This window comes from Meleagris gallopavo, chromosome 7 (assembly GCF_000146605.3).
Source record: "Meleagris gallopavo isolate NT-WF06-2002-E0010 breed Aviagen turkey brand Nicholas breeding stock chromosome 7, Turkey_5.1, whole genome shotgun sequence".
Classification (NCBI taxonomy): Eukaryota; Metazoa; Chordata; class Aves; order Galliformes; family Phasianidae; genus Meleagris; species Meleagris gallopavo.
The window spans coordinates 26,043,239-26,057,559 of NC_015017.2; the positions used below are offsets into that span (position 1 = coordinate 26,043,239).

Here is a 14,321-nt window from a genome sequence, read left to right on the forward strand (position 1 = left end):
AAAATTGCAAAGCCAATTTCCCTCATGTAGTAATGTCCCCTCTATTTAGTAAGGCAATTCGTTGATTTGAAGCAGCAAATTACACTTTTCGAACATTTAAGTAATACTTCCACTTGGCTTCCAGTTTATGAGGCAATTTAATATTTCCCTGGGCTCACTAGTGCTGACTGTACAGAACTTCTGGTGCTGGGCATTTATTCAGCATAGAAGCTTAAACAAAGTTATTGCTATTTTATGCACAATATGGGAACAACATTTCCTTTTAGCAATCTCCACTTTGCCCAGCTACCACCAGCACCATTGGAATATGCCCAATTCTTTAAAAAAGTATAATAGATCCCAGAAGAATGGATTTGTCCAAGGGAGCTGCATTAAAGGAAGCCAACATCAGGAACAGGCCATGGTGCCAGATTTCTAAACTAGCCCAACCTTCTTCTCATGTCTTCAAAGGCAACAAATATTCAGCATCTCTCCTGAATAAAGGGGAGAACACACACATAGGAATCAAGTGCCTTGAGGAAAATTATTTCAGAGAGAGCCACTGAACAAGAACTTGTGGTATTTCCGTGTTGAATCCTAAGTGAAGGAGATATTTTTCTGTCCCTAAAACTGTTTTGATTTTTCATTTATATCTGCTTACCTAACAAAAGATACTACTCTAAAAACCTTCTTTTGCCTGTATCCTTAGACCATGGCCACCAAGGTCATCACTGCTGGAGTCCTTTGCAGTGTTGGCAGCAGCAGATTTCTGGCCCCATCCTTTGGCAGTCGTGGTTGCTAAAATCTACCAGGACACTGCAGCATTTCTGGAAGACAGAAATATCCCTTTTGTAATATTCTACGTTCCAAATGGATCTTTCTTCAGCTAGAAGCCCTTCCTAGCATGGAAACAAAAATGTGGTTATTCCAGGACATTTCGGAACATTGCTGAGAAATTTCCTTTAGGTGGCAGCAGGAGTACAAGAATATTCAGCCTCTTGGATACTCTGAACTGCTGTGGTAGAGTGGCTTTGTGCTGAACATAAAGGCAGTTTTACAACCCTTACAACCTAGTAAACTTTTCTATTTTTTTTTCCTTTTTCTTTTTTTTTCTTCCCATTTTAGAACACCTTGCTGATGAGCAGAAGTCATGAATCAGGATCTCCTCACTTGTCTGGGCAGTCCTTTGGGTCTCTGTGAACAGCTATGTGGGGACTGTCTGGACACTTAACAGAATGTGGAAATGATGCAGTCCCTGCCTAGGGGATCTCAGTCTGGACTCAGTATTGCTTACACATAACATAGCAATGGAGCGTGAAAGGCAAGGAGGTACAGAGGAAATGCTCAAGATCACAGTGTTGCTTGTTCACCCGCTTTACAAGTGGAGGCAAAACTATCAATATGCCAAATATAATTGCAGTAGAGCTGCTAAACTTAGCAGAATTCCCTGTCTCTGAGGTGGTCTTACTGCTTGCTTGCCTTCTGGGAAACCAAAGGATATTTGTCTATTCCTCCCTGCATCTTTTGACTCTTTCTTCCTTCACGTCTCTTATGGTCTGTTCATGAGATAAAGAAGTTACCCCAATGGAAACTGGCATGCCTAGGGGTCTCTTAGGAAACAGAAAGGAGATCTGGAAGCATTGGTCCTCTGAACTCCATAGCATGCCATTCAGGCACTTCCAGCCAGCCGGAAATAAGCAGGAGCTCTCAGTACTGCTAAGGGAGACCAATCTCCGACTAGGTGGGTGTTGGGCTCATGGGAGGCAAAGCAGGGGCAGGTTTACAGGTGTCATTTCTCCCTCATCATTAAGTAAGTGAATGATGTGGGGTCTAACTGGGCTTCCATGGCTTGGGACCTCAAGTGATTGCTCATATGCTGTCCTGTAATAGTCTTCTCCGCTTTCTGGACTTGCTGGTCTCTGATTCCTTATTACTCAGTGATGCTTGACAGAAGAAATAGTGTTTCCATGTATGCTGGGCTCATGCCTCCTCAAAAGTTCTCATCTTTTTGAAGAGCAAGCAGATACACCTGGTCTGTACAGTCAAAATGATTTGCTGAAGCTGCTGGCTTGGTGGGATCTGTTCCAGCATCCTGGCATTCTCTGTCATGCTCAAACCTCCTTCCATTCATCCTGTCGGTGAACAGCTACCATTGCCTCACACCCTCCTAGAGGCTGGCCATTTATCCAGCTTTTATGGTGAGTAAATAATATTCTCAGTTATATGTCTGGAAATAAGGTTCTGTACAAATTCCTCGGGCAATCAATATACACAGTCGTTTTATGTTAGAAATAGCTTGTTCCAAATGGCCATATATATCTTTATTATACTGTAAATTCACACACTGTCATTGGAAGCCACATATGCGTTACTACCCAGCCTTGGTTGCAGAGCAAACCCCTTACCCTCTTCTCTTTCCAAGCCCCTTTTTCTCTCCTTCTGTCTGCTTGGCTGAAGGCTTAGGACTTAACTTACCTCTCCAAAGCACTGCAAAATCTTCTTTCTCTCTCATTTTTTTTCTTCCCTAGAAGATCCCATTTTGCAACCCTCTCTCCCCATAAAAAAAGCAAAAAGAAGGCTTCAAATGCTCATGCCCTATAGTCTTACTACTTTAAGTGTGTTTTCTCTGAGAAATGTTACTTATATGGTAAAAACATTGAGAGCTCTCAGCCAGCATTGAGCCCCATTCCTTTGGGCTGTACCCACTGCACAGAATGGTTTTAGCCTCAAAGTGCCATCAGTTTTATCAGAGGTCACCTGCATCTTCTGGTTAAGGTCCCAGCCAGGAGAGCCAGCTCCAGTCCCAAAGGACAAGGTGCACATTGCTGTGAACATCACCTTCATGTGCCAGGCAAGGGCCTGAAACCCACCTGTAGCCCCCAAGGGTCAGAGTTGTTAGTACAAGGAGCAGAGCTCCATCCAAAATCCATCAGGACCCCGCAAAATGAAGCCATAGCCTGAGCAATGGGCATGTCCTCTGCTGGTGCAAAGCATTACAACCTGATTGATTTGATGGCCTTTCACTGAGTATGTCACCAAAAGTTCCTTCAGAGGAGTTTTGAGAGAAACCAAAGGAGGAGTTTTGAGACCAGTTTCCTCCCTGGTCTCCTATTATCTTGCCTGTGGTTATACATCTGCAGTGTGCTATCAGCATGGAACTTGTTCACAATAAAAAGAGAGGAGAGAGACTGCTGTTCATCTTATTGACCGCTTATTCACTTCTTTAAAAGTAATTAGGAGTTTAATCAGAGTTTCTATGGATTTTTTGGGGAATCTGTAATTAAAATCTACACAGTCCCCTTGTATTATATACTTAACTTTCTCCCAGAGCTGTTCAAATATTCTCACTTCCCCTAATGGAAACTGTCAAATGCCCACCATAAAAACGAATAGCTAAGGAAAGGGCCGTCAGCTCCTACATCTTCTTGCTAGGGGAGGTCCGATGGGCACTAGCAGCCCGAACTTCAGGTTAACAGACCTGGTTGACTCCAAGCTGTTTTTTCTAATGAATAGAGATGTTTCTTTTCATCAGCATTAGGAGTGTGGTGTATGGAGGGGGGAGGAAGGGAAAAGGAAGAAATAAAAAGCCATCTCACTGTGTAGGGATGGAGCCAGTCTCTTGATAAGCTTTCAATTAGGAGCAGATTAAAATTAGGTTTATCTTCTCCTGAAAATGGCAATGACGTTAATATAATAATACAATTTAATAACTTAATAGCCTGGTGGGAAGTGACTCATCTATGCTGGAAAGATCAGAGTTTTGCTTCCTACTTCTGGGCAGGTTGGGCCTGCCTGCCCCTCACTGTATGGGCTTGCTATCAGGCAGGCAGTCACAGCCTGGTGGCTTCAGCTCCTGACAGGGGAGATGGTGATAGGCTCTGATTCGCCTGACACACTGATGTCCTTATAATTTGTGTGTTGGGAAGACAGCCAGGGTTAACCTTGAGTGTTTGGCCCAGGCCAGCAGCCAGAGGCCAGTGGTATCCAGTCATCCTGAAGGATGGTGACAGTCTAAGGCAAAGGCAGAGGTGTAGTTGAGTCCACGTGGGATCCCATGCTCAAAGCAACTGGTGCCCGTGAGCAGCCAAGTGTCACCCCTGCTTGCTGGCATGCAGCGCAACACACAGGCACAGCTCTGGGATGTGACTTGGGTCATCTTGGGATCTGGCAGGGCCAAAGCTTACAGGGGTATCAGGACTGTTGGTTGGGATGTGTACCTTGAAGCTTAGTTCTCCCGAGCCAGCACAACAAACCCACCTTGCATGGTGCACAGAGGTTCCACTATTCTAGGTACTGCATGAGCATGTGGCCCCTATCTCTGAGCAGTTCAGTGTCAGTAGGAAGTCTGTCCAGAGAAATAAAGGATCTGTATGTAGAAACAAGAACTGAGGCTCAGCAGAGTCATAGAATTGTAGAATCATAGAATGGCTGGGGCTGGAAGAGACCTGAAGATCATCCAGTTCCAACCTCCCCTGTCATGGGCAGGGATGCCAGCCACTAAATCAGGCACCAACTCAGGCTGCCCATCCAACCTGGTCTTGATCTCCTCCAGGGACAGAGCACCCACAGCTTGTCTGGTTAGAGTCCTACAGTGCCTGGAGCTCACTGCTTATCCAGTTCCAGTGCTCCACTGGGGAAAGGACAAGTTTTGAGGTGTAACTGCAGTATCTGGCATTTCTAGGAAAAGACTGAGGAATCAAACACCCACGTTGTTTGTCCCCTACTGCTCAATCCAGCCCAGCAAATCCATTAAAGGTCTATGAAATCTGGTGGTCTCAGTGGGAGTTTATCTTCTCTGCTCGTGTAAAGGAAATAGATTTCCTCTGCCACCAAAGTGCATTAGTGAAAACTGCCCTCTGCAGTGTGTGCTGCCCTGAGCTCAGGTGTTCACCCTTGCAATTAACCCAAGCTGTCACCCCCAGCAGCCTGATCGAACTGGTGTCATGGGAGGCTGCAGCTGCTCATGCAGCTGGTGCCTGGACGGGGCTGGGTGATTTCTGACATACCCTTCGGTTTCAGGGACAAAGCTGGTAAATCTTCCGCAATCCCAACAAAGTAGCATTTTTCTGCTCTTCCTGAAGAGCAACTACATCAATTTATTTATGTCTGGGACAAACACAGTCAGAAATACTTTCAATTCTTTTTAATAAACTCCTGCTTGAGATCAAAGCAGTCCAGTTTACTCCTAAGGTGCTTTGAAAGTAGGATGCATGTCTGGTTTCCAGCTGCTGGAATCTGTAATCACACAGCATATTTGGGCCTGCTTCTGCAATGAGCTCTAAGTTCACTGCTTACAAAGCTATGAGGTTTTGTATTAAAACCCGATGAGGGCTATCAGCCTCTCAAGGGCTTCCTTGCCAGAGCAAAGCCTTTGTAGGCATTTCTTCTGTTAAGGGCCCAAGAGCTGGAATTATCCTTGATGCTTACCAGCTATTTGATATCACTGCATTGCTGATTGATCTTCCTGAAGAGTTTTACTGTTAAGACAATCCATTGATTGACGCTGCAGGCTGTAACTGTTGTGAGAGAAAGGTGTTTGTCTCCGTGCCCTGCACAGTGTTTTATGGAGGAGGATATAAAAAGCATCTCTTCCCTTGCCATGATGGCTGTCCTCTTGGTCTGGACTGTGGGTATTGACTTTTACACATAAGAAGTAACTGGGTTAAATAGGCTGTCTTCTCAGACAGTGCACTCAAGGCCTCTAAATAATAAAGTGTAATGGCAGTAATTGTCAGATGATAATTTCTGAATGAGTTACTGTGCTTTCGTGTGCTGGTCACTCTATTGTGTGCTGAAGATTTCCTGTGCTTCTGCAGTGGCTTAAAGCTCAAAATAAATCTTAAAACAATGAATTAAATCAGTTTTCCAATAAGAGAAACACCTACCTGTTCCCAAACACAAAACCTTTCAGAGAAGTATTTACAAAAAGTATTTACTTTGACCTATAATGTGGGCCTAGCCTTTAACTTGGGTTGAGTGATTGACTGCAGAACTGCTCTGCTCAATCAAGGCCAGCTGCACAAGTCTGGTGGTTAAAAAAAAAAAAAAGTGAAAAACAACAAGAAGCTACTGAACTAACAAGGAAAGAACAGCTTGGACAAAGCCAATGAGATTTCTTGCCCTTGGCATTATGGGCTGTGTTATTTCCACCTATGAAATAGAGTGTGTAGGATTGCTAAGGTCTGAAAAGTCTAGCTTTAATTCAACAGTGCTTCTAATGTACTGTGAATTCTTCTAGCTTTCAGTGATGGCACAGCAATGATATGGCAAAGACTGTAACTCAGCCCCTTCTGGTTTTCCCTTCCCCATCTACTGGAGGGCTGCCTGTGTCACATGGGTGAGATGGCTTGTGACTGGCATTCAAAGCTGAACTTTGCAGTCTCTGTAGCAGTTTGAACAACCCTCTCTTTTTTTTTCCCCCCTCTCTTTTTTTTTCTTTCTTTTTTTTTAAGGACATGGAGGCAGCAGTTTCTTGTTTGGATATGCCCTACCTTTGAAGGTTAAGCTGTGCTCTGCTTTCAGGTGCTCATGTCCCCCTATCACCCGCTCTCATGATAGCAGATTGGGTGAGTGCCTGCTTAGCCACATTTCCCTCCAGATAGTCACCTGCAGAACACCTGCGTAGATTTGTTAATGCTGTCAGAGGAAAAGAAAAAAACATGGGGTACTTTGCAATGGGAGCCTGATTTTTATTGTTCGACAATACTAGCTGTTTTGTTGAGTTTTGGCCTGTGTTATTCTGGCCTGTTTTTGAAGCACTGCTTTTTTAATAGTTTTCCACTGGCTGACACAGGAGGCTACTGGTAAAATTATTATAGAGAAATCTGAATGTTGCACTCTACAGAAAAATGAAAAATTAATGTTGTGCATAATAAATAAGAAAATGCACCCTTTGACAGCAAGAACAAGCTCAGCTGATTGTGGGTATTTCTAAGGATGCTTTTGAGTTTTGCTGTCTTATGTAGTCAGGACTGGACCTCCTGCGTGGATATGTGAGTTTCTGGTCTTTGTTCAAAGCAGCCAAGGCCAATATCAGTAACAGTGTTTGTTATCACTGGGAAAATAGGCAATTGCCCTTCTGGCAGTGATGAAGGTGTGATTTGTAAATAGAAATATGGGAGCAGTGCTGTGGCTGCAGATGAAGTGAAGATTTGATAGAGGTGCAGCAGAGCTGGGTTATGGCTGTGCTGGTGGGACGGAGGAGAAGAGTCCTGTCAAAACTGCTTGCTAGGGTTACTGCTCTGGATGAGACCCTGCAGAAAGCTGCCACGGTTACTGAGGAGAAATTCTAAAATTATGTGGGATTTCAGTGAAAGACCCCAGGCTGCTACTTCCCGTTATGGAACACTGTGCCACAGAGCTTCATTTGACATATTTCAAGCATGCAGTGTCTTTAAGCAAAGTATCTTTTACTGGTCATGTTGTAGATACTGAGATGTTTGTTCCAGCTTGCTATACTGGTCCTGGTTGTTCCTGGTTGTTTCTTTTGAACAGATGCTGTTGCTTATGGCATGGTGTTGCTCTTTCAGAAGATCTCCATCCACATGGCATACTTCTGCAGGTTTCAGCTCTCAGGAGGCTTTTCCCTGCTCTGGTCTCACACCTGAGGTATTTTTTTCATTCATTTGCACTTGAGTTGCAAACTCAGATGGTGGAGGAGAATTTGGGAGTGCATCTCTTGCTCCGTTTTTCTCTTTTCCCTGGACACCTGTCTTTGGCTTTGGTTGAAGGCAGACTCCTGACTGAGGTGGGTGTTTGATGTATCCTATGAATGCTGCTCTTCTTCAGTCTCTCTTGTTTTTTATTCCCCCTACCCTAATGCTGAGAAGTTGCTTGAGAACGTACCTAAGCCTCTTCCCTGACTTCAGCCTGGCATCAGCTACAGGGTGGAAATAGTGAGGACAATGAACAGTTCAGCTACCAGTCTCTGGCTGCCAGGTTACACAGTAACTCCACAGAATAAGCCTCCCTTTCTTAAATAGGGGGCTCTCATGGTAACTGGAGAGGTACTGGATCAGTCCTGGCAGCACTTACCACCCTGGTGCCTGCAGCTCCCTGCCCTGGGCCTGGCCACCTCACAGTCAGGATATAGAGTTTGGTCTGCTTTCAAGCCTGTTCCTCACTGCCTCACTGATATATCCCAGGAATCTCTCAGCTGTTTCTTCTGCCTTTTCACAACACTATGTAGTCTGTTTTTGCCCAATTTGAAGGTCTTAATTTTTATATTTATTTTTAAACAAGTCACTCTCTGCACTGAGCTCTGGAGAGCAGCAACTGAAGGCTGTGTGCATGAAGCTGAGACGGGAAGCTGCAAAAAGGAGGAAGATCCACCAGGACCCTTCCTTTCTCTCTCTGACCCTAGTGAGGACCTGCTTGGATCCCATGCTTTGTTTTGAGTCTGTCACCTCAATGATCAGGGAGCTGTTGGAACAGGCTGGGAACAAGCTGTGCTGGTGCCAGTGGCACAACACAGAAAAGCATTCACAAATAATGAAGCTCTGTAACACCCTGAGCGGCTTGAATTGGGGTCAGTTGTGCTATGGAAAGAAGTGGGCTGGACTGGGGGAGCAGGAAAGTGGCCTCCCCCTCGCCTGTCTGGTAGAAGCAGCCTCCGAGGCAATGGGAAGCTGACCATCTCTGGAAAAAGTGGACTCTAACAGAGGTCCTTAATTCTGCTGTAGATCAGAATCTGGTCACATTGGTCTTCTTCAGGTCTCTTGTGGGAACTCAGAAAAGCATCCTCCCAGGCACAAGAGCATGGCTTTTTGTGGCTGCTCTGAGCAGCCTTGGACAAGTTGTCATCTTGCTCTGTACCTCAGTTTCCCCTTTTTTATAACAGGATAATGACACTAGCCTAACAAGGGGAAGAAGGGAGGTGAGGAAGGGTGTTTTCGTCATTATTACCCTGCCTGACAGGCTTCTGCTCCCAGAGAATGGAAGGAGATTGGTTTTGAGACTAAGGTAGAAGGATCCTTTGCCACTAAATTCTGCTCTGGCCTTGTAATGACACCTCTTCATCCTATTTCCTTACAGCAGGAAGGCAGAACTGACCAGGTCCAAGAGCTTGCTGAAACTTAGCTCTGTACCAGCCAGTCTGTGGTCTCCTTTTGACACTGCTGTGCCTCTGACTAAAGGAATCTCATCAAATCAAGTCAAGTCATAAAGACCCATCACAGCAAGGTATGTAAAACATCAGCTTTTCCACTGGCAATGCCTTCTTCATGACTCAGCTTTGAGGGAAGAAGGTAAGATTTTTAGGGCTGCACAAAGTGGCAGCAAGGCCTTCTTCTGCCTAGCAGGTATTTAATAGCAGCTGAGCTAAAGGGCTTTGCCAGCATAGTATTTCTGCAGCACAGTACCTGGGGTTGAGCTGCCAGCACTGCCTGCTTTGAAGACGTGAGCTGCAGCCCCAAGGACATGTGGGATGTAGGGATGCTGTTTTTCATACTGGGATGGTTAATGAGTGTGCAGATACCACCTGGATATGTGTTCAGGATTATTCCAAGTGTAGACACCTAATGCTGTCGGCCCTGGGGCTGCTTTGCATTGGATGAAAAAAGAGAGCAGGGATCCATGTGCTATTTCATTGGTCAAAGTGGAGAGAACAAATTGAAGTGGCTATTTTAGCACAGTGAGACAGCTGGGCTCTTCTCAAGGCAGCTCCTGAGAAGTCATATCTCCATGCATGATAAAGGGAACAGCATCTGGTTTAGCTGTAGCTGGTAGGGCAGAAATGGCTAGACTGGCTGATGTTAAGAAAGTCTTCAGATGATTGTTTCACAGAGACCAGCAGGAAGATGAGAGCTATAACCTCCCTTCCCACTAGGAAGTCTAAGTGACCAGAATCCCAACAGATTTCTACATGAGGAGAGAAAATGGAAATGTGGGAGTGTATGTAGGTTTTTGGATGTTCCTGGGCAATTTCTATGTGGTCCAGAACTAAAAAAAAAAAAAACCAACACAAAAAAACAAAACAAAAAACCCCACTCTGATTAGGAGGCTTTAGTTTGCCAGGCAGAATCTATATACTTGTCTCTTGAAATGCTCTTATGGATGCAGAGTCAATAAAGGTTGCCAGTGATTGTTCTTTCCCTTTCTAGGTGAAAACTTGGCCCAAAGATTAAGTGCTTTGCTGACCTTCAGAAAATGTGAAGCAGATACAGATGATGAACTCAAGTCACCTGGCGTCCTGTTAGATCTTCTCTTACCCAAGCTGCCAGCCTGCTTTGTGGGAAACTCAGCAAGAAACATGGGTAATGAACCTGCCCAAGTGCATGGAAGAATGGATCTGCTGCTAAACAGCAAGTAATTCTTTAGATTTAAGAAATAACATAACTTGTAAGGAGGAAGTTTACAAAATATGTCATCTGAAGATACTGCCATGTTTAATGCATTTGGTGCCAATGATTTGCTTTCCCTTGCTATGCTGTTTACTGAGCAGCTGGTGCAGAGCTGTTGAGCTTGCTATTGAAGATGAAAGGCTGGTTGTTTTTCAAAGCCCTTTGTGTTTTTTTACTCCTAACTGGAGCTGTCAGTGCAGATGCTTTTTATTTCCTTTATAACTGGAGGTCTGAAGTCCCTTCTCTAAAGATTTCCTCAATTCAAAGGAAGACTTCTTTTGCTCTCAGTCCCCAAAGAGTTGGAGTGTCTTTGCTCTTTTGTTTGGGCTGAAGACTCCACAGGCAATGGCAGCACCATCGAAGGCATGCTGAAAACCTTTAACCTCCAGACAGCCAGTGTCCCATCTGAAGCTCCTTTGATGGGGGCTTAAGGAATTCAGTTTGTCCTGATTGTTTCTGTGGCCTGGGAATGAGAACACTTCTCTTGAACTATAGATGCAGTGAAAATTTTCTGGTGATTATTGTGTTTATAGTAGTAGATAAAAGATGCTGTTTCCTCCCCTAAAATATTGTCAGAGAAGAAGAGTTAGATGCTGTACAAACCTCCACAAAGAGATGCTTACTGAAGTTGTTTAAAAGCCAAGTAATCAAGCTATGAGAGGTCAAGTAATTTACCCAAGGTTGTGAAAGGGTGATGAGACACAGCTGAGAATTGAAACCAAGGTCTTGCTTTGATACCTTAACAACTTAATTTGCCTGTTATGGTGCCATCTCTTACACACTGAAACAGGCTGAATTACAGGATTTTCTTTCTTTCATATAGTCTGTCAGTTGGTGTTTCTGTTACTTTGGTGGAGGAGCTATCTTAGAAATCTGTATGATTAGTCATTTTCCCTCGCCCAAAAAAATTCAGCCAATGGGTTTCTCTCAGAGTGGAAATCTAAAGAGCAATGCCTATCACACCCCTTTCAAGCACATGGTTTTCCCTCTCAGCCTGCTCCAGCAGAGCTGTCAGTCAGACTGATGCTCCTCAATAGGTACATAGCCCAATTGGCAAGCAGTCTGTGTAAATCTGGTAACAAAGCCATACCAAAAAGTACTGGATCCTGAGTGTTCTCCAAAGCTCTCCCATCAGTGCATTCTAGTGACTTCTGACTGATGACATGCTCTTCAGATAAATGTACTTTTCGTCTATGAATGTTTTCTGTAAACGTGAAATCATAAAAGTGACTTCAATTGGTGTTTCCCAGGTTGCACTGTAGTCCTGCTGCTGACACCCCTCTTGCAGTCCACATGGTATAACTGGTGAGGAGCTGCAGTTGAGCTGCTTATGAGTTGGGTGGGGTGGTAAAATTCACCCAACTACTGTCACCTTAGCTGAGTCAGAGAGTAGCAGTCCCACAGTCACAGTGTTCACTGTTGACTAGAGAGGGCTTACTGTCCTTGCTGAGCAGTTTGAGCACTGAGCAAAGCGTGAATTGATTCTGAATGTGTTGAAACCAGTGCAGGAATGCCTCTGGATATATTTCCAGCTTAATATTTCCCATTTATCAGAAAGGATCACTGAGAGATCCAAGCAGGTATCTGCTTGCTATTGTAAGATGTTTCCTTTCCTGCTTTATAAAGGAGCTTCTTTTTCCTGTGCATCCACACATGAGCTACTGCTTTGCTGGTAGTGATTACAGAGATGAAGTGAGAAATACCTAAGCATGAGGCAGGCAACACAGCTACCAAAGAAGACTTGTGACCTGCATCTTGCATATCAGATCTCGAGAGAATTGTGTAAAGAGGAATTAAAATGGACATGACTACCATTGAAGGTGACTGCATCTTAGCAGGGAGTATAGTTCTTCCTCTTCTTATTTGGCCAAAATGTACTGTATTGTTATAAAAATCAGTCACTAAACCTGAAAAACTAGCATTAGTTAGATCAGAAGTCTGCACAGAGCTGGAAAATTAATGTGTCTTTTATGTACTAGAGCAATACCCTTGCTTTGCATTCTCAGACATTTTGCTTTCCCTACATGATTCTGTTACCAACTTTGCTGATTTCTACTTTAAAAAGGTTTTGTTGATTTTTATTTTGTAAATTTTAACCTCTTCAAAAAAGATCCCAGGTGCACTAAATATGTCACCTCCTGCTGCAGAACCTGTTTGGCTTGATAATTAATAGATTGATCACTGCTGGCAATAGGTACACTAGTCAAAATTGTACATAACTGTTCTCTATACTAATGCAATAAAAGTGGGTCTGCTTTTACAGTGGCAATTTTAGTAGCAATCTAAATCAACACCCTGTTGATGATAAGACAGATCTTTCTTCAAACAGAAAAGCAGTGCAAGTGAGGTTGTTGGTATTATGAGCACATTATTGTCTTTACTTTCTGCAATCAGCTTTTATTCATGCTTTTACAATAGGTGTAAATTTTTATATCTCTTTAGGCAAGCAGAAGAGTGAACTGAACTTCTAGAAAATTATTTAAAATGGGCAATAGTGATAAGAAATAGTCTAGCCCACACAGTGTGGAAAAGGTTAATGGATTGGAGTGCTGAGTTCTGCAAATGGGCTGCCCTGCTACCCTGAGGCTGGTAGTCACGCAACTAAAAAGGAAAGGCTTGACTAGGGAGGTGTTTGAAGTGTGGCAGAGTGTTCTCTGGATGGGTGTGTTGCAGAATTCGGGAGGGTAGAGAGAGAATTTCTGTGGTATGAGGCACTGCTGCGAGGTAAATGGTGTCTGAAAGAGGACTCACCTTGCATGAGGGTGGAGGACTTGCTCCTGTGGGAGACCTGCCCTCCCACAGCTGTGCCTTATCCTCATCCCTCTATCTCAGGCTGAGCCATGACCGGGCGTAGAAGTGAGAAAGAACAGGGAAGAGCCCTTTATGTAATATAGTGACAGAAATATGAGTAACTGGTAAGCTCAGAGTTTGATGCCCTCAAGCTGTAACAAAAGCCTAGAGCAGCCAGTTTTATTTTTCATTTCTCTTGACAGCATTGCTGTAAAAAGTTGAAAGTATTCACTGTGATCTTGCTGTGCTCTAGTTTAAAGAGCACATGTGGCACAGAAAAGTTTGTTGCTCCAAATGATGCTGTTCACAAGCTGCACTGACTCAGACGAGCGACACAGTAGCAGCTCACACTTAAATAGCTTTCAAAGTTAGAGCTTCTATTCTTCCTGCTTTCTAGGTCTGACCAAAGGAACCTGGGCCAGTCACAGGCTGCCCTGCATGCATCTGTCTGGAGACAAGAGTTTTACGCTCACAGTTCATCTTGGGATTTCCACTTTACTTATGTTGGGAGTGCAATTTCTGTTGGCTCCCAGGAGAATCTGTTCAGTAGAACATCCAGACATGTTAATTATTATTCTTTCTGCTCATTTAATGGCTGAACAGTCCCTTGCCATCCTCTTGCGGAACAAGACCTCCCATAAACCAGTTTGAATGCTACGTGCAATGCATCACTCCCACCTGACAGCTGTGCTGTGTGCATGGCTGCATGCAGGAGCTGAGTTCCTGAGGTGGACCTGTCTTGAACAGGAGTTGCTGCCCTGTCTTTCAAACCACTTTCCCATCTGACTGCTCTTTTGTAAACTCTCATGAAAGTTGTTTGCAAAGTGCTCTCATTGCAATTTTCAAGCAAGAGAAGGGAAATGGTGCAGTATGACTGAAAGCATTACACTATATTATTCCAACTTCAATCCTTCTACTTTTTTTCTAATGGGTAACAGTATGAGAATAAGTAGTTTAAGTTGACTGGTCCTTGGGCTGGAGGGTCATGTCAGAATATCAAGTGATGGCTATACAGTGACATCTCAGACAATTTATATGTCAAGTCTTGTATGTCAGTCTCGAGAATTCTTTGTTAGCACAGCTTGGAGTAGTATAAATTCAGATCCTAGGCAAAAAAACCTCCTTGGCAGCCAACAGGGATGGACCATGACCTTGAAAAGACCAGGGAAGGGAGGGCTGTGTATCTATGGCCTTCCATGTGTTGAAGAACAG

The 14,321-nt window shown here is 44.0% G+C and overlaps 1 long non-coding RNA gene across 1 annotated transcript; it reads left to right on the top strand.

The window, feature by feature from the left end:
• The first annotated feature begins 6,447 nt into the window (after positions 1–6,447).
• Positions 6,448–12,581, top strand: LOC116216827. The gene is made up of 4 exons (XR_004160351.1): positions 6,448–6,545; positions 7,474–7,587; positions 9,013–9,159; positions 10,080–12,581. It is a non-coding gene; the product is annotated as an uncharacterized LOC116216827 (long non-coding RNA).
• Positions 12,582–14,321: the final 1,740 nt, after the last annotated feature.